Source organism: Bos mutus, chromosome 22 (genome assembly GCF_027580195.1).
Source record: "Bos mutus isolate GX-2022 chromosome 22, NWIPB_WYAK_1.1, whole genome shotgun sequence".
Lineage (NCBI taxonomy): Eukaryota > Metazoa > Chordata > Mammalia > Artiodactyla > Bovidae > Bos > Bos mutus.
In genome coordinates this window covers 13,140,632-13,163,515 of record NC_091638.1, presented here as the reverse complement: position 1 = coordinate 13,163,515, position 22,884 = coordinate 13,140,632, and the positions used below count along the sequence as shown (strand labels likewise).

At 42.9% G+C, this 22,884-nt stretch overlaps 1 protein-coding gene across 3 annotated transcripts in view; it reads right to left on the bottom strand.

Moving 5' to 3' along the window:
- Window positions 1–16,758, bottom strand: part of MYRIP (myosin VIIA and Rab interacting protein) — a 224,861-nt gene extending 208,103 nt beyond the window's left edge. The window contains exon 1 of one of the 3 annotated variants that reach the window (XM_070359165.1): window positions 16,356–16,758. The gene's annotated coding sequence lies outside the window, so the exon portion shown is untranslated. Of the gene's footprint in view, window positions 1–16,014; window positions 16,259–16,355 lie in introns of those variants that run through there. The other 2 variants (XM_070359163.1, XM_070359164.1) reach the window with 2 other exon arrangements.
- Between the last annotated feature and the right edge of the window lie 6,126 nt (window positions 16,759–22,884).

Below are 22,884 nucleotides of genomic sequence, written 5' to 3'. Positions count from 1 at the left end.
ACTCTCGGTGGCTCTGAAAGATAGCAGTGAGGGTCATCCTGCTGGTGGGCAGGATTTCAAGCCTGGTATTGATCTTCCACTTTGTCTGGACCACGAGGTGTCTGGAAGAATGGACCTGACGTCAATTCACGGACAGTAACCAACAGAACGGCAGCATAGGAGAGAACAGAGTCGGGAGATCAGTGAGAAGGAGGTCTGAGGAAGAGGGGTGTGGAGACCTTTCTGAGGACCTGAGTGTGATGTCATTTGAATATCTCTACAGAAGTTCTCAGTCACAGGTGAGGAAGGCTATTCCCCTGTGTTTATTCAGTGAGTCCTTGTACGCAATGAACATGGATCCAACAACGTGGCTACCCGTGGGTACAGTTTCACAGACTTCCTCTTTGCAGGCCTAATCTGCCTGTCGCCAATGTCTGGGGACACATCTTCCTGACAGCAAAGACCAGTGCTGAGCGCCTCGCCTGGACGTGGAGGGGAGGAATCTAGTCACCCACCTGCTGGCAGTGATTCACCAGGCCTTCCGTCATGGAGCGGGTCCTTCCTGGACCACATATGTATGCTCTTCCCATCTCTGCTTCCACCTCTACCCATCACTTACAGAATACTTGGGGGTCACAGCTCCCCCCCAGCATGTTGTGATTGACCAAGAAACTCATTTACAGCAAATGAAGTTTGGCCATGGACTTCCATCCATGGAATTCACTCATCTCACTGATGTACCACATCACCTGGTGAGCTTGAGGGAAGATCTACTGCTGACTTTTGATCCACCAGTTTTCTACCTCTGAACCAGGTGATCTTCAAAACACCTCTCTGATCTGATCTTTTTGAATGCTGTGGTGTCTACAATGACCCAAGGCCCAAGTGGAATAAATAGGTTTCTTTCTTCTTTTTTGAAGCCTCAATATAGTGAAAGTTGAAATAAATGTTTGAACTGGACTGCAGTGTACATTTTTCAAAATGAAAATAGTTTCAAAAAGAAACACTTACAATGAAATATTGTGCTCAGCTAGTAGGCCTTTCAAACTGTGGTTACAGTCAAAGATAAATAAGCAATAACATTAAAAAGAGATTTGATCCTAGATAACGTCCTATTGGATAGATTAAAAAAGAGGAGAGCAAAGTTGCTCTAGGCAAAAAAAAAAGAAATCTACAATTCAACACCATGGCAGGAGGGAAACTGTTTAATGATCTTTAACATTAGCCTGCTCCGCAGCAAGTTTCACCAACCCAGCTATACTTCAGTAATACGTCTTCCCATCCGCAGGAGGTTCAGAGACATATACTTCTTTTTAATTAAAGTTAGATACTTCAAAGATAATTAAAGGTGTGTTTTAGAAATCTATAGACAAGATTCCAGAACTCTAAAGCAGAAGATAACCAAAAAGCGACTGCTTTATTTTAAATAAAGTGGTTCAGCATTTGAGAAGGATGTCAGGGAAGGTAGTTGAGCATTGAGTAGTAATGCCCATGGGTATTTAATTCAAATTGAATAGAAATGGAAAACGAATTGTCTTCATTGTTAAAAATTTTATTGAAGTATAGTTGATTTACAATGTTGTATTAATTTCTGTTGTATAGCAAAGTGGCTCAGTTATACATATCTTCTTTTTCATATTCTTTTCCATTATGGTTTATCACAAGACAGTGAATATATTTCCCTGTATATGTAGTAGGACCTTGTTTGTCCATTCTATACATCATAGTTTGCATTCGCTAGTCACAAACTCCCAGTCCTTTGCTCCTCTACCCATCTCGCCCTTGGCAGTCACAAATCTATTCTCCATGTCTATGAGTCTGTGTCATAGATAAATTTATTTGTGTCATATTTTAGATTCCTCATATAAGTGATATGGTATCTGTCTTTCTGACTTCCTTTTCTTAGTATGATAATCTCTAGGTGCATCCAGGTTGCTGCAAATGGCATTATTTCATTCTTTTTCATGGCCAAGTAATATTTTACCACACACACACACCTTCATCCGTTCATCTGTTGATGGACATTTAGGTTGTTTCTGTGTCCTGGCCATTGTAAATAGTGCTGATACAAACATAGAGGTGCATGTATCTTTCTGAGTTATAGTTCTGTCTGGATATTTGCCCAGGAGTGGGACTGCTGGATCATATGCCAGCTCTAGTTTTTTGAGAAACCTCCATGCCGTTCTTCATAGTGGATGCACCAATTTACATTCCCACCAACAGTATAAGAGGGTTCCCTTTTCTCCACACCCTCCCAGCCAAATTGTCTTCATTTTTTTTCTCAAAACTCCAAAGGTAACTTACACACTAAAAGTACAGTGGAAATATTCTATAATGTGGCCAGTGGAATTTGCTATAGTCTCTGCCCACTGATTCTAAAGTCAGCAAACACGGCTTGGTCCCTATATGGACCCAGAGAAATGCCAAAGGAGAAACCAGAAATAAAGCACGTGGCCCTGCTCTAAACTTCCACAGCCAGGGATGGGACACGGGGCCTCCAACAATGTACTCCTTCAACCTGGTCTGGCCAGGGCCCTTTTCCTGAGCCATCTCTTTACCGTCTCTTGCTTCTGGACCCTCGATTCTGCAAAACACTTATTGAAGGGGAATAATCCCAGTCAGGCACTCATCAGTAAGAACCTCTAACTGCTGTCTGCCCACCTCATTCTTTTTCCTCTAGAGCTTTTGTGTAGTTTTCAGTACCTCAAATTCCCATTTATGGACATTGGAAAGATATGATAATATCACAGAAGAAAATTAATCACCTGACATCATCAAACAAGTTCAACTAGCGCTAACCCATTGGTTCATTTAGGTCTCGTTTCCCCCACTGTTCGTAAGGACTGTTGTCATTTATATCTTCTTATACAGAGAAGTACGCTATATGTTCATTTCTGCTAAACTCTTATCTCCAGTATTTGTTTTTTCATGTTAGCAAGATCACTTTCAAGTCTCACTCCTAATGGCTCCATTATATTGTATCAAGTGGATATACCTGTTGACCTGTTCCTAGTGGTGAACCTCTGGGTTAACTTCAATTCTGGACTACTTCATAGAAAACTATGATAAACATCTTTGTGCATAAAGGGTTTTCCACATTAAGGATTTTTCCCCCTGCAGGCAGATTCCCAGAAATAAAATGACTACGTTTAAGGTTAATAATATTAAGGCCTCTGAGACACATTTGCAGGCATCTAGTTGAAGAACAACAACAAAATAGTGAGGCCACGTGAATGGCAAAATCGGCACAGATGCCAACAGGCCAACCACTGAAAAGTCTTATTTGTGTAGGCTCAATGGGGCACCACTTTATGGTAAAATTCTGTCTATTCCTCAGAACAGAGAAGAGAGGGGAACTGGCAGACAGGGCTAAAATAACAACTCAAACGCAGCGCTGAGAAAGGAAGAAAAACGTGGAACAGAGATTAAAAGACACAGATGATGTAGGAGAAAGATTCCACATATCTAATTAGAGTTCCAGGAGCAGAGAATGAGGAAAAGCAATATTCAAAGAAATAATGACTGAGAACTTTCCAGAACATGAATTAGACATCAATTCTCACATGAATGAAGTCCAGAAAATCCTGAGGGAGATAATTAAAGAGAAGCATGAAACTCAGAACAACGAATACACAGAAAGGGAACTCGAATCACCCATAATGAAAAGATAGATTACTGCAAAATAACAATAATCAGACCACTAGATAAATTCTTAAAATGAACCAATGAAAACTGGAAGACAAGTGGAATCATATTGTCAACAAATTGCTTACCATGTGGAAAAAATAAATAGATGGAGTTTTTAAAAAGTCTGACTAAAACACCAGACAATGTTAACATATAAATTGTGCAGAGTGATCAGAGTTTTAAGTATAAAGTCCTTGACTTGCTCAGGAGGACAGAATGACTGATTTAGTTTGTATTTTGTTAAGGTAAATATATACGCTAAAATTACCATATAATAAATACAAGTAAATAGAAATAGAGTGTAAAGCTTTTGACTGTGGAGACGAGGGAAATGTGATGTGGGGTAGGAAAGAGAATCTAAATTAATACAAGAAGCTATTAGATAAAATAACCAAGTATATTAAAAGTGGGACAATGAAAGGGGTCAAGAGAACAAAGTAAAATGGTAAATCCAAACATATTAATAGCAGCATTGTAAATGAACATAACTTTCACATTAAAACTTACAGATTGGAAAAATAAAGCAAATTTTTTGCTTTATGCTCTTTACAACTGTTTCTGTTTATATAAGTGAAATAAAAATGTACAGAACTGTTGATGGTGAAAGGATAAGAAAATGATAAGAAAGGCAAGTACTAAGTAAAAGAAAGTTGGTATACCTCTATTAGAAACAGGTCTATTTTTAATGATTTATTTTTTATTGAAGTATAGTTGATTTACAGGGTTTCAGGTAAAGAGGAAAGTGATTCAGTTTTACACACACATATATATTTTTTCGGGTTCTGGTTTATTACAAGATACTGAGTATGGTTCCCTGTGATATATAGCAGACTCTTATTTTGGTAGTGTGTATCTGTTAATCCCAAAGGTCCTAATTCATCCTCCCCCTGCAAGTATCCCCTTTGGTCACCATAAGTTTGTTTTCTATGTCTATGAGTCTATTTCTGTTCTGTAAATAAGTTCATTTGTTTCATTGTTTTTTAGATTCCACGTATAAGTGATATTATATGATATTTGTTCTTCTCAGATCTAAAAACAAGAACATTGCTAGAGATTAAGAGGGTTGTTTCATAACTGACCAGGAAAAAGTTAAACTATAATGTATCTAATAACATAATACTTCAAAAAATACAAAGCAAAAACTGAAAAAGCATAAGATTAAACTGAGAAATTCTCTATATTTCTCTCTCAGTAACTGACTAATCAAACTTCAAAAAAATGAGTAATGAAGATGGAAGATTTGAATACCACAATTAAAACTAGTTTAAGCTAATGAAAATATATGGATTACTGCAAACCAATAACTTCATGGAAATATAGAACATTTGTGAAAACTATGTACCAGGCCACAAAACAAGTCTCAACAAATTTCAAAGAATTGGAATCATGTAGATCATATTCTCTAATCATTATTAAAACAGAAAATATTTAAACTAGAAAAAAAATTTTAGATAAAAAATAGGAAAAAAAAATTAAAATGTTATCTAAAATAAAAAAATTAAAGTAGATATTATTAAAAATGTTAAACTAGAATAAGATAGAATTAAAGAAAAAATAATTGTTAACAGGTTCTGGAAATTAAAAGACAAATTGAAATAAAAGCTTACAAAAAGTCATAACCCAAAGAAAAAATCATCATGAAAATGTTAAAAATCTATATGTGAGCAGTAACAAAACATGTGGAATACAAATATGGCTAAAGCAATACTTGGAAATTTATTGTGCTAAAATGCATACATGTAAAAGAAGAAAAGTTGGAATTAAATGAGTAACCATGTACATTTACGGGGAAGGCAGTGGCACCCTACTCCAGTACTCTTGCCTGGAAAATCCCATGGACTGAGGAGCCTGATGGGCTGCAGTCCATGGGGTTGCTAAGAGTGGGGCACGACTGAGCGACTTCACTTTCACTTTTCACTTTCATGCATTGGAGAAGGAAATGGCAACCCACTCCAGTGTTCCTGCCTGGAGAATCCCAGGGCTGGGGGAGCCTGGTGGGCTGCCGTCCATGGGGTCGCACAGAGTCGGACACTACTGAGCGACTTCACTTTCACTTTTCACTTTCATGCATTGGAGAAGGAAATGGCAACCCACTCCAGTACTCTTGCCTGGAAAATCCCATGGACTGAGGAGCCTGGTGGGCTGCAGCCCATGGGGTCGCTAAGAGTTGGACTTAGCAGCAGCAGCATGTACATTTAAGAGATGAGAAAAAGAATAAAGCAAAGAAAGTATAAGGAAGGTAATAAGGATGAGGACAGAGAATAAATAAAATGAAAAATAATGACACAGGTGAGAAGTTCCTTCTTTGTAAAGTCTGAAAAGAGCCTGTAAGAACCCTGGTGAGATGAACCAGGTGGCATCACCCCACCGGGGCTTAGAAGGCACTTGAGTGTGGTGCCCCAGGAGAGCCCCCGCCTTCCCGGGAAGTGCTCGTGACAGCATGCAGGGCACATCTCCATGCCTCTCCCCATGCACCCCAACTTGATCTCACTTTTTCTGGCACCTCTTCCATCTTCCAACCATCTCCCAAATTTGCCAAAAGTGATATTTGGTTCTCTCATTCTCCTTGTTGCTTTTGGGTCATTTATGGAAGAGAAGGGGAAATACTAGCATTACTTCAGCATCCACCACCAGCACCAGTCTGAGGGGAGGGGAACTGAGGCAGAAAGCCGGGGTGGTGGCAGTGGAAAGAACAAGCATCAGGTACCTGGAAGCTGTGGGAGGAAGGATTCAGATCTGGGAGCACAGAGGATGGGGGGTGGGGGTGGCAGGCACCCAGACTGCCAGATCTGCAGTCCTGGGAGAGGTACCCAACCTTCACTGAACCGTGGGTGGAGCTGAAAGACCCACTGACGGATTTCTAGTAGGTTTTCAACAAGGATTCCATTAAAACAGCATTTAAAATTTTTCTTCTAATTAGCCATAAAAGAAGGAGATGAATCTCAGATACTCTGCTTACATGTCATTCTAGTAAATCAAAGTCCCTAATGATCAATAAATTGCTTTTCAAAGAAAGCAAAACAACAAAACCACATTTATATAACACAAACACAAAACCTGCCAGATTCTCAGAGGCTGAGCTACACAGATAAAGGAAAATGATGATTGAGACAAAGGTTTTCATGGGGAGGTTAGGAAGAGCTTTGGGGTTGGAAGCACTGCTTATGCAGATTGGACTATCTTCAGGAAAAAAAAAAAAAAGTATGTAAAGCGGCTTGGGTCATTTTCCTTTTCTCCAGGAATATCCAGGCTTCCAAGCCTAGGAAATGACCCGCTATACTTTTGGTAGTTAAATTTCATACCAAAAAGGGAGAACTATATAGGATAACAATGATCTGAACCATGAGTCAGTATGGGATTATTTGGAGACTCTGGCAAATAGCCACACTAGATCCTGGGAACATGGATCTAGAGGGGGCCATGACCTCTGTCTTGTAGGCAACCCCCTTCCCCTCTCTCACCTTCTTGTGTTCTTCTCCCAAGTGTCTGCTCAGTGAGATTAAACTGTCAGCCCACAGGATGCATTTGTGCATCCCAGCTGCAGATCACATATCTGTCACATCGGTGGCATTACGCTGTAAATCATAGCCACAAAAGGACTTTCCCTGGAGTGGGTTTCTTTTCTCAGCTGATGATATATAAACATACACCAAAAAATTTAACTCATATTTACCTAGGGAAGGTAATGGGGGCAAATAACACGTGGTTGAATACGACACCAAAAGCGGTTTCCAAACAGCATTTATTTTAGGCAGTTTCATCAAACTCTTTGGACTCTCTCTACACAAACACAGAATCGATTCTCAGAGTTAAGTCTGAAGTGAGCGAGGTATCCGGCAATAAAGTAACCAGCCCGTCCCCAAATAAATCGGTCTTCGAGCCTTTTCCTCAAGAACCATCTGGTGGTTTCAGGCTGTTCTGGTCTTATGGTCACTAGTAACTGATCACATAAGGTCATTAGCAACATGGTGTTAATGGTACATTATTATCTCAGGCTTACCAACCAAGGTCTTCGAAATTTTAAAAGAGGAGATGAAGGCTAGAGCGCCTGCCCTGGGTGGAGAGGCAAAGAGCTGGGCGGAGGTGCTTTTCTGGTTGTCAAGTGCTCACCCCATTTTATAGACTGCCCCGAATAATGGCACTGTAAAAATCACTCACCTTTAAACTCGTCTCCTAAGCCAAGTAAATATTTACATGATGTTTATGACTTATATACTTAATCATTTATATGACCAGGATTCAAAATGAAAAGGTAAAAAAGAACTCTGAGATTTCTAAATGAACTTGATATTTATATATACTATAAACACATATGCATACTTTTCAGTTTAGCATCTTTGTTCCTACTTCTCTGGTATTATTATTATTTCCTTAAAGTGACAGATACTATCATACACACTGCTAGGGATGTTTAAGTGAGTATAACCATTTGGGGAGCAATTTGGCACCAAATAGTCAAGTTTATATATAAATATGTAATATGCATATATTACATATGTGAATATGTAAGTTTATATTATAAATATGACCCCTCTCTTCTACTTTTGGGCATACATTCTCAAGAATTTCTTTCGGTGTGCATGAATACATTTCAAAGACATTTACTGCACACATCTGTGTCATAGCCACAGAAGAAATACAGAAACAAGCTAAAATCCATCATAGAGGAGACAGATTGGTAAAATACAGTATTTTCATAAGATGGAATGATGTTTAACAGTTAAAAAATATAAATATAATCTGTATAAAACAATCCAATTGTTCTCTCAAAAACACTAAGTGATAATGCAAGATTCTTTCACAGAAAGTAAAAGAGAAACCACCCTTATGGAAAATTCTGTAGCAAAGTGGGCCATGAATAAACGTGCAAGTATATTCTGTCCCACTAGAAAAGAAAAGCAAAGTAAAAATAAGATTCTTTTTTTCCCTTTGCCTATGAAATTAACAAAGCTGATGAATAATTATGTCTCTTACTAACAAGGCCTGGGGATCTGGCCCACTCAGACACCAGCAGTGGCAACACAAATTTATACACTCTCCTGGAGAGTCATTCGGCAATATGTATCAAATATTTAAAGAAAAGTAAGTAAATTTTGACAAAATAATTCATCCTAAGAAAACAAAAATGCGTGCAAAGATTACGTGCAAAGATTAGGCTATAATTAAAAAGTATAAAGTGCTTAATATTTTAAAAGAATGATTTTGTTGAATAAATCACAGTACACAGATGAAATGGATTATTAAGAGAATAAAAATAATGACAGAGAAGAATAATCATTGACATTAATGCTGCTCACATTTTGTTGAGTTAAAAAATTTTGCATTTGTGTTTAAAACAATTATATTCATCTGATCCTTATTATTCAAGGATCTTTGGTACCACAGAGGAGTTACTTAGAGTGAACCCTCTTAAGATGGGGACCAAAATTTCAGACTAAATAATGGGAAATAAAAAACCTTGATTAGCACCATATTTGAAGAAAAAGAAACAAAAGAACACATTTTCATTTTCTATTTTACCAAATTGTGATAATAGGATTTTTCATAGGAAATGATATTTAGAATAGATCCGAAAACTCATTTGAAGCCTAGAGGATCGAGAATAGCCAAGACAATTTTGAAGAAAAAGGCTAAGAAAGGAAGATTTATTGTAAAACTTTAATAATTAAATGAAAGTGATATTAGCTCAGGAGTCACAGAAAGATTAATAGAACAGAACAGAACAGAGTTAAGAAAAAGATCCAGAAAAAAAAAATAACCAAAGTTGGTATATGGCAGAGGTGGCAACAGAATAAATGAGAAAATAGTTAAATATTCAGTGATAATGTGGTAATGGTTTTCAACAAGGAAAACATTAGATCCCTGCCTCACACAGTACAGAAATATAAATGTCAAATGAGTTTTAAGATCTAAAAGTTTTATTTACTAAAAAATGGTGATGTATAGAAAAGAAACTTGGAAATCAAAACATTTTTAAAAGCTCCCTAAGGGAAATGCAAAAGAAAAGCAGTGAAATACATTTCAGGCTTATCAAAATAACCAAAATTAAAACATCTAATTAATGTCAGGCATAGCCAAATATCAGATCAGATCAGTCACTCAGTCGTGTCTGACTCTTTGCGACCCCATGAATCGCAGCACACCAGGCCTCCCTGTCCCTCACCAACTCCCGGAGTTCACTCAGACTCACATCCATCAAGTCAGTGAGGCCATCCAGCCATCTCATCCTCTGTCGTCCCCTTCTCCTCCTGCCCTCAATCCCTCCCAGCATCAGAGTCTTTTCCAATGAGTCAACTCTTCGCATGAGGTGGCCAAAGTACTGGAGTTTCAGCTTTAGCATCATTCCTTCCAAAGAAATCCCAGGGCTGATCTCCTTCAGAATGGACTGGTTGGATCTCCTTGCAGTCCAAGGGACTCTCAAGAGTCTTCTCCAACACCACAGTTCAAAAGCATCAATTCTTCGGCCCTCAGCCTTCTTCACAGTCCAACTCTCACATCCATACATGACCACAGGAAAAACCATAGCCTTGACTAGATGAACCTTTGTTGGCAAAGTAATGTCTCTGCTTTGAATATGCTATCTAGGTTGGTCATAACTTTCCTTCCAAGGAGTAAGCGTCTTTTAATTTCATGGCTGCAGTCACCATCTGTAGTGATTTTGGAGCCCAGAAAAATAAAGTCTGACACTGTTTCCACTGTTTCCCCATCTATTTCCCATGAAGTGATGGGACCGGATGCCAAGATCTTCGTTTTCTGAAATGTTGAGCTTTAAGCCAACTTTTTCACTCTCCTCTTTCACTTTCATCAAGAGGCTTTTGAGTTCCTCTTCACTTTCTGCTATAAGGGTGGTGTCATCTGCATATCTAAGGTTATTGATATTTCTCCCAGAAATCTTGATTCCAGTTTGTGTTTCTTCCAGTCCAGCGTTTCTCATGATGTACTCTGCATATAAGTTAAATAAACAGGGTGACAATATACAGCCTTGATGAACTCCTTTTCCTTTTTGGAACCAGTTTGTTGTTCCGTGTCCAGTTCTAACTGTTGCTTCCTGACCTGCATACAAATTTCTCAAGAGGCAGATCAGGTGGTCTGGTATTCCCATCTCTTTCAGAATTTTCCACAGTTTATTGTGATCCACGCAGTCAAAGGCTTTGACATAGTCAATAAAGCAGAAATAGATGTTTTTCTGGAACTCTCTTCCTTTTTCCATGATCCAGCAGATGTTGGCAATTTGATCTCTGGTTCCTCTGCCTTTTCTAAAACCAGCTTGAACATCAGGAAGTTCACAGTTCACATATTCCTGAAGCCTGGTTTGGAGAATTTTGAGCATGACTTTACTAGCGTGTGAGATGAGTGCAATTGTGCGGTAGTTTGAGCATTCTTTGGCATTGCCTTTCTTTGAGATTGGAATGAAAACTGACCTTTTCCAGTCCTGTGGCCACTGCTGAGTTTTCCAAATTTGCTGGCATATTGAGTGCAGCACTTTCACAGCATCATCTTTCAGGATTTGGAATAGCTCAACTGGAATTCCATCACCTCCACTAGCTTTGTTCGTAGTGATGCTTTCTAAGGCCCACTTGACATCACATTCTAGGATGTCTGGCTCTAGGTCAGTGATCACACCATCGTGATTATCTGGGTCGTGAAGATCTTTTTTGTACAGTTCTTCTGTGTATTCAAACATACAGGCATACAAAGAACTCCAGGACAGTGTTGGTGGGAGTGTAAAGTGATACAGCAGCTCTAAAGGGCAACTTGCAAAACCTCAAAGGGCTGAAGTAACAGCAAGACGCTTATAAAGGATATCCTATTACCCAGTTACTCAACTCCTAGGGATATATACCTTAGACACACTCCTGTACATTTCTACAAGAGCCTATCAAGAATATTCCCTGCAATACTTTTGACAATAGCAAAAGGGATTTTCTCAAGTTGTGGTAAGCAGGGGCTAGTCTCTAGGCGTGGTACGCAGGCTTCTCATTGAGGTGGCTTCTCTTGTTGCAGAACATGGGCTCCAGGCTGCATGGGCTTCAATAGTTGCGGCACATGGCTCTAGAGCACAGGCTCAGTAGCTGTGGGGCACGGGCTTAGTTGCTCTGTGGCATGTGGGAGCTTCTGGGATCAGGGATTGAACCTGTGTCTCCTGTATTGGCAGGCAGATTCTTTACCACTGAGCCACCAAGGAAACCTATAATTTTTTATAATGTATCTGTTTGTGGCTTTTTATATTTATTTTTATTATTTGTTTGGCTGCACCAGGCCTTAGCTCTGGCACACGGGGTCTTTAATTGTGGCATGCAGGATCTTTAGCTGTGGCATGTAGGATCTAGTTCCCTGACCAGAGATCAAATCCAGGACTGCTGCATTGGGAGCACGGGGTCTTAACCACTGGACCACCAAGAAAGTCCCTGTTTATTGTTTTAATTTTTAATACATCATTTTATTAAAGGATGGGCACAAATAGTCCTCTATGTATTTCTCCCTTCCACCTTCAATCCTCCAGGTAAACATGGAGTTCTTCTGAGAGCATCTTTTTTTATAAATGAAGTATAGTAGATTTACAATGTCATATTCATTTCAGGTGTATAGCAGAGTGATTCAGTTATACAGACACATACACACACACAAATATATATATATTCTTTTTCAGATTCTTTTCCATTATAGGTTATTACAGGTATTGAATATAGTTCCCTGGGCTATACAGTAGTAGGTCCTTGCTGTTTATCTATTTTATATATAGTAGTATGTATCTGTTAATCCTAAATTCCTAATTTATCTTCCCTCACAGTTTCCCTTTTGGTAACTGTAAGTTTGGGTTTTTACATCTGTGAGTCTTATTTCCGTGTACATAAAATTTAAACACAAAATAAGGCTACACATTCTGACCGGCACACACTTAGCCTCAGTGTTACAGGTTGCATGGACTCAGCTCCAAATCCCCATCCTTCACTGTGTGGATTTCCCCCTCACTCAGCAGAGAAGTTTCTATTTATGGCAATCCCACACTTGGACTCAAGAAGCTACTACAAGAAGCTGTAACAAGAAGTTACAACCTGCTATACCAGGTGCCAGAGAGGACAGAAGAATTATGCAAGACTCCTCTCACCCTGCAGAGGGTACAACTCAGCTAGGGAAGCTGTCTGAGAGACTGGCTCTCAGTCCTCACTCTGGCTCACACAGTGTGAAAACTCAAGAGTGCTTAATTGCCAAGGCCCAGTACCCTCATCATTAAAGTGAGAACATCACTCTCCTCCTGTTTGGAACAGTAAGTGAATACATAGACTGTGTCCAGCATACACAAGCACTCAACAGCTCAGCCGTCAAAGGCACAGCAGCCATCACATGAACGAAGTCTTCTGAGCAGAGTCTCAGTCACACTGATGGTGAAAAGGCAGTGGATGGGAGGAGGGAGCTAAACGGGTCCACTTAGCCCTCTCCACAGCTGGACCCAACAGCCCAGCCCCAGGGGTTTCCCCTGTGACTTGGCCCCCTCCCTGTGGAACACAGGGCATTTTTTCTAGCAGCAGTTTGGCTACACTCAGGCCTATTGATTCGTCCGAGTTCGCCACAGACAGTGCTCTGTCAAGAGAGCTACCTGACTCAAGATAAAGAACTCCTTATCTCACACCCTTTGAAGAATTCTGGGGTGAAATGAGACCAGAAGGATCACAACGCACCTAAGTTAGCTTTTTGGTTGACCCCTTTAGAATTCCAAGGACATACTGCAGCTTCACAGTATTAGAAGGCAATAGTGTCTCAGGTCCACTCACCTCCAACACACAGCTGCCTCCAACCCACAAGTCACCCTTCTCAAAAGCTGGCATAGGGGTCTATTCAAGGACTTAGTAGCAGGCACCAGAGAGGAGGCCTGTCTGCCAGATACAGGAAAAACCACAGTATTTGTAAGTCACTTTTGGAGATACTTTTGGAGATCCTGAGGAATTTTATTCCTGGGATTCTTTCCTGAGGATTTCCAAAAGGACGGTGGGTGTGTCAGTTACCCCGCCAATGTGGCGCCACCATGCGGCAACAGCACAAACAGCTCATGATTTCACTCAGTCTTGAAATTCGGTGCTTCTTTACCAACTTTTAACCTTGAGGAATTCAAAATACTTCTATTTTCATATGTCAAATGAGTTCACTCATATCTTTTCTTCATTCATATTTTATTATCACTATTTTGGATTTGCATTAGTCAAATACGCTCTATGAATAAACCATCCTCAGCGTCAGCACCGTTATATGTGAGGTTGGGATTGTTACATCACCCAAGAACTGATGATCAGATTGTCGGAGGGCAACCAGATCAGATTCCACCCAGATGTTAAGACCAAATTCTTCCTTCGAGTTTTTTGGACTAGCTTAGGTATAATTACCTTTGGTTTGCATATATTTAAAAAAAGGAGGTGAAAACCATCGAGGGGTTTTGAAACTAAAATGATGGCTTTGAAACTAAAATGGTAACTAATAGGAATAAGAAACAAAACTGATCTGACAAAACTAAGCAGGTTGGTGGTTTACCTTCAGGGGAAGGGAACTGATAGTTTCTGCAGGGGATAATCTGGAAGCTGGGAATATTCTAGGTCTTAATCTGGGCACTTGTCACACAGGTGGGTTCAGTTTGTGAAAATCTTCAGATCTGTGCAGTTTTCTGAGATGATAGTATCTGACCATTCAGTCAACACTCCTTACCTTGCCTTTGAGACAAACATAATAATAACCAGGAAGGCAAAATGAAGGGCATGCCTAGTTCTCCACCAGGCACTTCAGTCTGTGTATCAATTGCTCTAAGGCCCATGGCCACAGACGAGCTCTCCTTCTGTCCCTCTGGACAGGGAGGAAGGAGACAGGACACAATCAATACCACTGTTAGCTTTAATTGCTGAGGGTGGTTAACAGTTGACTTTCTCAGATCCTGGAGCAGACCATTCCCCCTCCACCTCCACACACAACACCTAGACCACGAAGAGAATCCTGCCGCAGAGATACACACCATCTCCACAGAAACAGCACCCCTCCACACACACCCATGCTTCGCCCCACCACCAGACTCAACTCCCAACTCCAGACACATGCCCCAGACCCACAGAGGGCAGCCAGCTTTCAGCCCATAGAGACAAACCACAGATGTGGTGGATAGAGGGGAGGGGAGGGGAGGGTGGTTAATGAGGCAAGAGGGGGCTGTCCATGGCCAGACAAGGAATTAGCAACAGGAAGATGGAAAGTAATATTTTCAAAGTCTTAAACTGAAATTTGCGGGGAAACAAGGATTTTTAGACCTATGAATACAGTCCCAAAGTTGCTGGGAAATATATTTAAATCACCCCCATTTCCATCTACAGCTCAGATCCTCTTGGACTGTCTTCCTTTTACTTTCACATCTATCAGGTACCCTGAACCCCAGAGGCTTTGGGAAGGGGGGGGGGGCAGAATTAGATTTTAAAAGTTGAGGCGCCAAGATGTTTGTCAGATATCACAAAGCTACCTACGTGGTCATTTTATCCCTGAGGTGGGGCAAGGGAGACTGAGTTGGAGGCACAGGGTGATAATGTCAAAGAGAAGTGGCGACCCTTTCCTCCACCCAAAGCTCTGAGAACCGCCCACACAGCCCCACCGGAGCTGTGTAGCGATATTTACATTCTGAGACTAGGCTCCGCCTTCCCCTGGGAAAGTGGGAAACATCCAGATCAAGGGGTAGGGAGTGAAGCCGGCAGAAATAATCCAGACATAAAGCATTTTCCAAGAGCAGATGGGAGCCCAGCGCAGAGCTTACAGCTTCTCTTAGGAAGTCCTGGGACCCAGACTGGTGTGTGCAGTTCGAGTCTCTCAGATACTTACCCTGGGGATAGGGTTTATTTGGGAGAAGGAAACGGAACAGGGCTGACGCTAGCAGGGGAATTTTCAGGCACCCAGCAAATTCCCCTACTCTGCGGGGTCGTTAGTAAATTAAGTTACAGGGAACGGAGGGGATGCTGCTAATGCTGCAGGTCCCTGGGTTTCCAACACGGGACCGCTCTGCACTCCCCATAGGCCCTCCTCGGCTACCTCCTAACCTCTGAAGGATACCTTAGAATTGGCTCCTGACTTCTCCAAAAGCGGCGGAGTTGGAGGGGAGGGAGCAGGAAGGAGACGTGGGTGGGGGGTGAAGCTGAAGTGAGCACCCCCAGACCTGCAACAGCCAACCCTCCCCAAGCAGTCCGAGAACGCTGCCAGACTCCTATCGACTCCGGTTCTTAGACTGTGCACTGGCCATGACCTTGAGCAAGTCCCCGATTAGTCCCATTTTACAGAAATTAAGAGTGGAAAGAATCAAGTCGGCCACGCTGGGCTGCTCCCGGCGCTTACCTGACGGTTTAAGAAGCGTAGTGGGTGAGCGGTGAACCGCAGCCCAAGAGCTACGTGGCCAGTGGAATCGCAAACCTCGAAGGAAATGCAGAGCTGAGCTCCAACCCGGCAGCAGGAAAAAGGTGGTCCCGATTCTGTGACGACCCCCTAGCAAGTTTGATGCCCCTGCCCATGCCCCTCCGCAGAGGTTGACTGGCCGTGCCCGGGGGCCCTGGCTCAGGACACGCACGGGGTGTACTACGGGGACATGAGAAACACCTCCATACACCCACCCCCGAAGTTGCGGCAACATAAGGAGCAGAATGGCGCAAAGCTGCCAGAGAGGAGGGGACGGTACTCACACGGGGTGGCCGGGCTAGAGTAGATACGTGACCGGGGTCATCGATGGCCTCCGGGCTCCGGCCACGGCGCTTTGGGATGCCTGGGGCACCTGCCGCAGCGCACCGCGTGGATTAGGAAGCTGCGAGCAGCAAGGCAGGGGCGCGGGTCTGTCGGCGTGATCTGAGCTGCAGCGCCGCCGCGGGGGCTCGGCCGCCAGAACCGCAGCCGCAGCGGGAGCCCAGAGCAGGCGCGGGAGGCGGGAGCGCGGCGGCGGTAGCGGGTGCGAGGGAGGCGCCCGCGCCGCAGGCAGCGAGGACCAGCGGCCCGCAGCCCCAGCCGACACCTGCTGGCCGGGCCGATGGCCAATCAGAGGCGCTGGGAGCGGGGGCGCGTGCGGGGCACCAGGCTGGAGGGGGGCGCGTGCTCGCGCCTGCGCTGGGGCCAGGGTGCCTGCCCAGCGGGCTGCTCAGGCCCTCCTCCCTGCACGCAGGCGGCACGCGCCGGAGGGGCGGGGCGGGGCGCAGCAGGAGGCGGGGCTCGGGTTGCGCGCTGGGGACAGAGTCGCGTGCCCGTTGCTCACCAGCCTAGCGCGATGCTGGGGCCTCGGCCACAGAGTTCCCAGACAGACCCCAGGTCATTCCCAACCGTGAAGTAAGAGTTTTCCTGCCCCTACAGCCCGGGCGACCAGTCCCTCCCTGACCTCCCAGTGACTGGTCACCTGAATCCCGGCCCGGCGTGGCTTCCAGAGTGTGGGCACCCTCCCTTCCCAGCCTCACCGAAGCCGGCGGGTCTCCAAACACAGCTCTTCCTCACTTCACAGTGCCCGGGTGTTGAAAGTCACCGTGGTGACCCATCCCCTGGTCTGGGTTCCTTTCGTTATTTCCTGAATTTACTGCGCTAGCGACGCTCCTTCGTTCAACACGCATTGACTGGTCTGACGCTGGGCTCTCTGAGCCAAGGCTTTTGCGTTCCCAAATGCCCCAAAGCCCTTTAGCTGCCGCACCGCAGGGTTAGTGAGCTCGCACTGTCGAAGGATGCCCAGCGATTGCTGCCAGTGAGGACTGCATTTGGGCTCTTGCCTGGAGTTCCAGATGCCGGAAGAAACTGGGAGTTGAAAGGTTCCCCTCCAGGCCAGGGCTTCGTTGCTTTTGCATCCATTAGGGCACAGGACCCGGAATCTTTCTAAGACGGACTGCCTCAGCCCCAACAACTCGGCTGTTACTTTATGAATTTTCGCTGCAGGACGGAAGTCGCAGCGAAAGATCTTTATTCTGACGAAGTAGTTTTATCAGAGTAAAGCTACATGGGTGATTCCTAAAACCCTGGGAATCTTTTCTCAGGACCGTGGATTGAGCCTGTTCTCTCCGTGTAAATTTGCGCAGTAGAAATGGACGGCTCATTTGCTGACCTGTGTCCAGCAGCCCCCCAAAAACACAAGGGAACTTGGAAGGTAAAGGAGTTGTTTTCTCTAAAGATCGGGTTTCCTCTCTCAAACCGATTTTATTTACCCACAAACTAGTAAAGTGAAAGAAAGTTTGCGTTTTGTTTCTATTTTATTTACATTCAATTATAATTTTACTTATCTGTGCTTAATTAGCATTGGGAGTGGTACGAAACTTTAACGGTGCAAATGAATACAAAGTTAACAAGACTCAAGACTCGCTGTTACCCTTATCTCCCAGCCTCTCAGTTTCTCTTCCTGGTGGCAGCCATTGCTGTCACCTTCGTGAGTACCCTCCTAGAGATAATCTACAACCAAATGTATTTCTCTAATGTTCTTATTTTTACCTTTTGTTATACAAAATAGTAGGTCTAACTACAGATGCAGATGAATTCAGGAGCTCTCAAGTGATGTCAGAAGTAGAACTGGGATCTCAGCCCCTACTCTTAATTCCTCTCTCCCTCCTTTTCTGTCTGCTTTCCACTGTGGGCTTCCTTGTTAAGCTGACTTACTCCATGGTGGCCCCTGACAGCTTGTCTTTTCTCTCAGTGGTCAGAATTCAAGAAGGACGCAGTCTTTTCTTTCCCAGAATGCACATTAAACCACCCACGAAGACTCATTTGCCCTGTTTCAGTCACGCTTTACCCCTTGAATAGTCCGGGACTTGGGTATTCTGCTTCTTTGCCTGGGGGGTTCTGACTGTCGGCAGCGACAATGAGATGGACACTGTGTTGGGAGTAAATTCGCCCATATGTTTGCAGGCGGTTCATGACTGGTCACTAGTCAGCTGCATGTTAATGCTCATGTTCATTTATGTGCAGACATTGTGAAGACCTCTGCTTCTGCAGCTGGATCCCAGGCCAGCAGGATAAAGTTTAGCATGTAGAATGTGAAAGCATTACTCTCCACATATGGCCTGCCAGTGGCTGCGTCATGACAGAATGGGAGCTGGCTTCAAAGGTTATTTGATGTCATACAGGTGTTTGCAAAACTGACCTAATATGTAAATTCACCTCTTTATAGACTGTTTCAGAATCAAGGTCCTAACATCTTCCCTAAGTTATAAACATTTTAAAAGAAAGACAAATAAGTATGGAATAGTTCAGTGATTTGGGCAAGGGCACAAATAAAATAGGAAGAAAGTACAGATGGATATCCAGAGACACTATGAGTGAGAAAGAGCCCCAGTTCCCTATTTGTTGTCCTTTGGGGCTTCCCTGGTGGCTCAGACAGTAAATAGTGAAAGTCGCTCAGTCGTGTCCGACTCTTTGTGACTCCATGGACTATACAGTCCATGGAATTCTCCAGGCCAGAATACTGGAGTGGGTAGCCTTTCCCTTCTCCAGGAGATCTTCCCAACCCAGGGATCAAACCCAGGTCTCCACACTGCAGGAGGATTCTTTACCAGCTGAGCCACAAGGGAAGCAATCTGCTCACAATTCAGGAGACCCAGGTTTGATCCCTGGGTCAGGAATATCCCCTGGAGAAGGGAACAGCAATCCACTCCAGTATTCTTACCTGGAGAGTTCCATCGACAGAGGAGCCTGGTGGGCTACGGTCCGTGGAGAGGCAAAGAGTCAGACAGGACTGAGTGACTAACACTTTCACTTTCAGGTCAGAAACAGGCACGGCTTTAGTTCTTCTCCAGAGCAGAGCTCTTGTTGATCTTTTAAAAGCATTCCCCAGGAAAGGTTTGGCATTTGAAGATGATTTGGCTACAATGAACTGATAACAAGAGGACCTGAAATACTACCTCCTTGATGACTCCATCCTGAGCTGTTATCCAGCAAAACTTTACTGAGTTCCAGCAATGTCTGTCTCTTCTTTTGCCCCTCATGGCTCAGCAGCCATGCTTGCTTTTCCATTTTCTGCATGATCTTGACCACTGTAAGAGTTTTAATGGATCCTTCCTTTATCAAGAAGAGCTCGTTGACTTTTGTGCTCCAAGGAAATGTGTTGCATCTTCTTTTAAAATGTGAATCAGACAGTCCATTTCTTAGCCATAAGTTTGATGAGTTTATACTGGCAGAAAGGACATATCTCAGAAAGATTCTGGGTAGAATTAAAAGAATCACAAGACCAGGGTGCCAGTCTGACCTTACCACTTGCTGTCTGTGAGCTTGGGCAAGTTACTTAACTTTGCTGAATCCCAGATTTCTACCTGTAAAGTATAGTGTAATCCTCTCCAGTGCCCTTAATTGTAATTAATTAATATAAGATTGTTATTAATTGACACAGTGTATATGAAATTGCACCTGATGAGATTTAATATATGTTAGTTATCTAAAAATTGTAATTTTTAACCTGAGTAAAAATTAGCTTATAAGGGAAATTTCTATGCTGTTTTGTGGTATTCTCTGGCATAGAAATGGAGAGCCCATCACCTACTACTTCCCTATCAGCTAAAGCATGCTATCTGATTTTCCAAAAAATGTATCTCTCCCTCTTCAATGCCATTTAGCCCTTGTTATATAATATTAGTTATCTGGATATATCTCCAGTCTTCCCAACTAGACTGGAAATGCATTGAGATTGGGACCACGTCACATGTTTGTTTCCTCTGGGCACCTGGAACATTTGACATACAACATTTGACAAAGGACTTGTATCTAGAATATGTAAAGAGCTCTCAACATTTGGCAATATAAACCCCCAAATAATTTTAAAATGGGCAAAAGACATCAAGATATTAGTATATGTAGTTGGCAAATAAGCACATGAAGAGATGCTCGACATCATTAGCAATTAGGAAACTGTAAAGTAGAACTGTAAGATATCACTACATACCTATCAGAATAGTGAAAGTGGAAGTTGCTCAGTCATGTCCGACTCTTTGCATAGTCCGTGGAATTCTCCAGGCCAGAATACCGGAGTGGGCAGCCTTTCCCTTCTCCAGGGGATATTCCCAACCCAGGGATCGAACCCAGGTCTCCCACATTGCAGGCGGATTCTTTACCAGCCGAGCCATAAGGGAAGACCAAGAATACTGGAGTGGGTAGTCTATCCCTTCTCCAGCGGATCTTCCCAACCCAGGAATCAAACCAGAGTCTCCTGCGTTGCAGGCGGATTCTTTACCAACTGAGCGGTGAGGGAAGCCCCACCTATCAGAATGGGTAAGATAAAAACCGGTGACACCTAATGCTGGGGGAAAAGACAGATAAATCGTATCACTCAGGCATTGCTGGTTGGAATGTAAAATGGTGCAACCACTCTGGAAAAGAGTTTGGCTATTTGCTTTAAAACTAAAATCAGTGGAGGAGGAAATGGCAACCCACTCTAGTATTCTTGCCTGGGAAATCCCATGGACAGAGGAGCCAGGAGGGCGTCAGTCCATGGAGTCACAAAGAGTCAGACACGACTGAGCACCCATGCACACACAAAGCCAACTTAATCTTGGGGCGGAGCCCCCCTTGCCTGCTGGCTTGCATCTCTCACAATCATCCTATATTAATAAATCTGCATCTTGCCTATCAAAGAAAAAACTAACCTAAAATCAGACTTATCATACAACCCAGTACCTTCACCTTGGGCATTTATCCTAGAGAAGTGAAAACTTATATTCACACAGAAGTTTACACAAACCAAGTCACACAGGACCAGCCCTCAACAGCCCCACCCTGAGATATCAAGAGTGGAGAGTACCATGACACATATCTAGTTTGTTTGTTGAATGAGGGAACAAGATGGACTTGACTGGGCTAAGGATACACTCACATCTTTTGACAACTCAAGGCAGGTGAAAAACTTCAAACTGGAAATATTGAATTTTCTGCTCTTCAGTGATGAATTAGAAAAATAAAAACCATATGACCAAATGTATATCTTGAGTTATGAAACAGCTCCATACTGGACTAAATAGAAATAGAAATGCAGAGAAAAGAATTTGTTTCTAGTACAGTATTTTTCTTTTTTTAGAACTATTTCCATTTTTTTAGAACAGTTAATGTTTTATTATACAGCTATTTGTTTGCTACTAAATAACAGCATTTAAAAGGCTTTGCTGCTTTCTGTAGTCAAGTTGATTCTATCTTGGAAGGACAATGTAGATGTAATAATAGAAAATTTGTCATTCACTGACTAGGGCATCTAATAAGGGATCCTGATGCTGCTGATAGGTACTGATAATAACAGTATTATTTTACAGGCATATATGATGATTACTGACTTACAAAGTCTTGATTTGTGATTCTCTCCTGTTAGGATTTTTCTTACTATAAATTGGGTCCCTAAGAGGAAGCCCAGAGTTGGTTATAACTTCTATAGCCAAATCAGATACACTGTTTCTCTGAATCCCAAATCAGTTCAGATCCTTGGCAGCTGACTCAGCCTGCAGCTAAGCTAAGGATTAATAAAATTAGCAGTAATACCCACAAACTTAGCCTGGGCCCTCTCTGTGTGAGCGTGCATCTCCTTCATAACAATGCTCAAACCCTGAGGGTTGGTTTAATTGTCTTGATCTTATTCACTGAGACTTAGCAATAAGGTTGCTATTGACATGGCAAAGGCAGGCCTCACCAAAGAATGGGAGATAGATGAAGGCGCCCTCTTTCCCTCTGCCTGATCCTCCCTACCCTGCTCTGCATTTTCTTTATTCCATAGGCCTTGTCACCCTTTAACACACTATTAACTTTCTTTTTCTGTTTCCTATTTATTGTTTGCCTCCCCCTTCTGGAATGTAAGCTACAGGAGGACAGGGCTCTTTGCTCTGTTCTCAAATATCTCCAAGTGCCCTGGACGGAGCTGAGCACAAAGAAAGTGCTGGATAAATATGTACTGAATGAACGAAGATGTCAGGGAAAATTTACACCACATTCACAATTCAAAACTGTTCAGAGACTTCTATGCATGCTGAATATTCATACCGATGTGTGTTAAGCAGATGACCTGAGTTTTCATGTATTTTAAAGTTCCTTCCAGAAGTGAAGAATCTGTAGGCTGATTGCTGTGCTGGAAGATGTTTCTGGTCTCGGCACTCCCCCTTCCACCAGCATCACCACCACCTTTAAGAAAGAGCCCAGAGGCTTCTGGCTCCAGGAGACGGAAACGTGGATCCTGTCCGGAACAGAAACATTTCTAAGGGTGAGGGAAAAGAGGACTTAAAGTAGGGG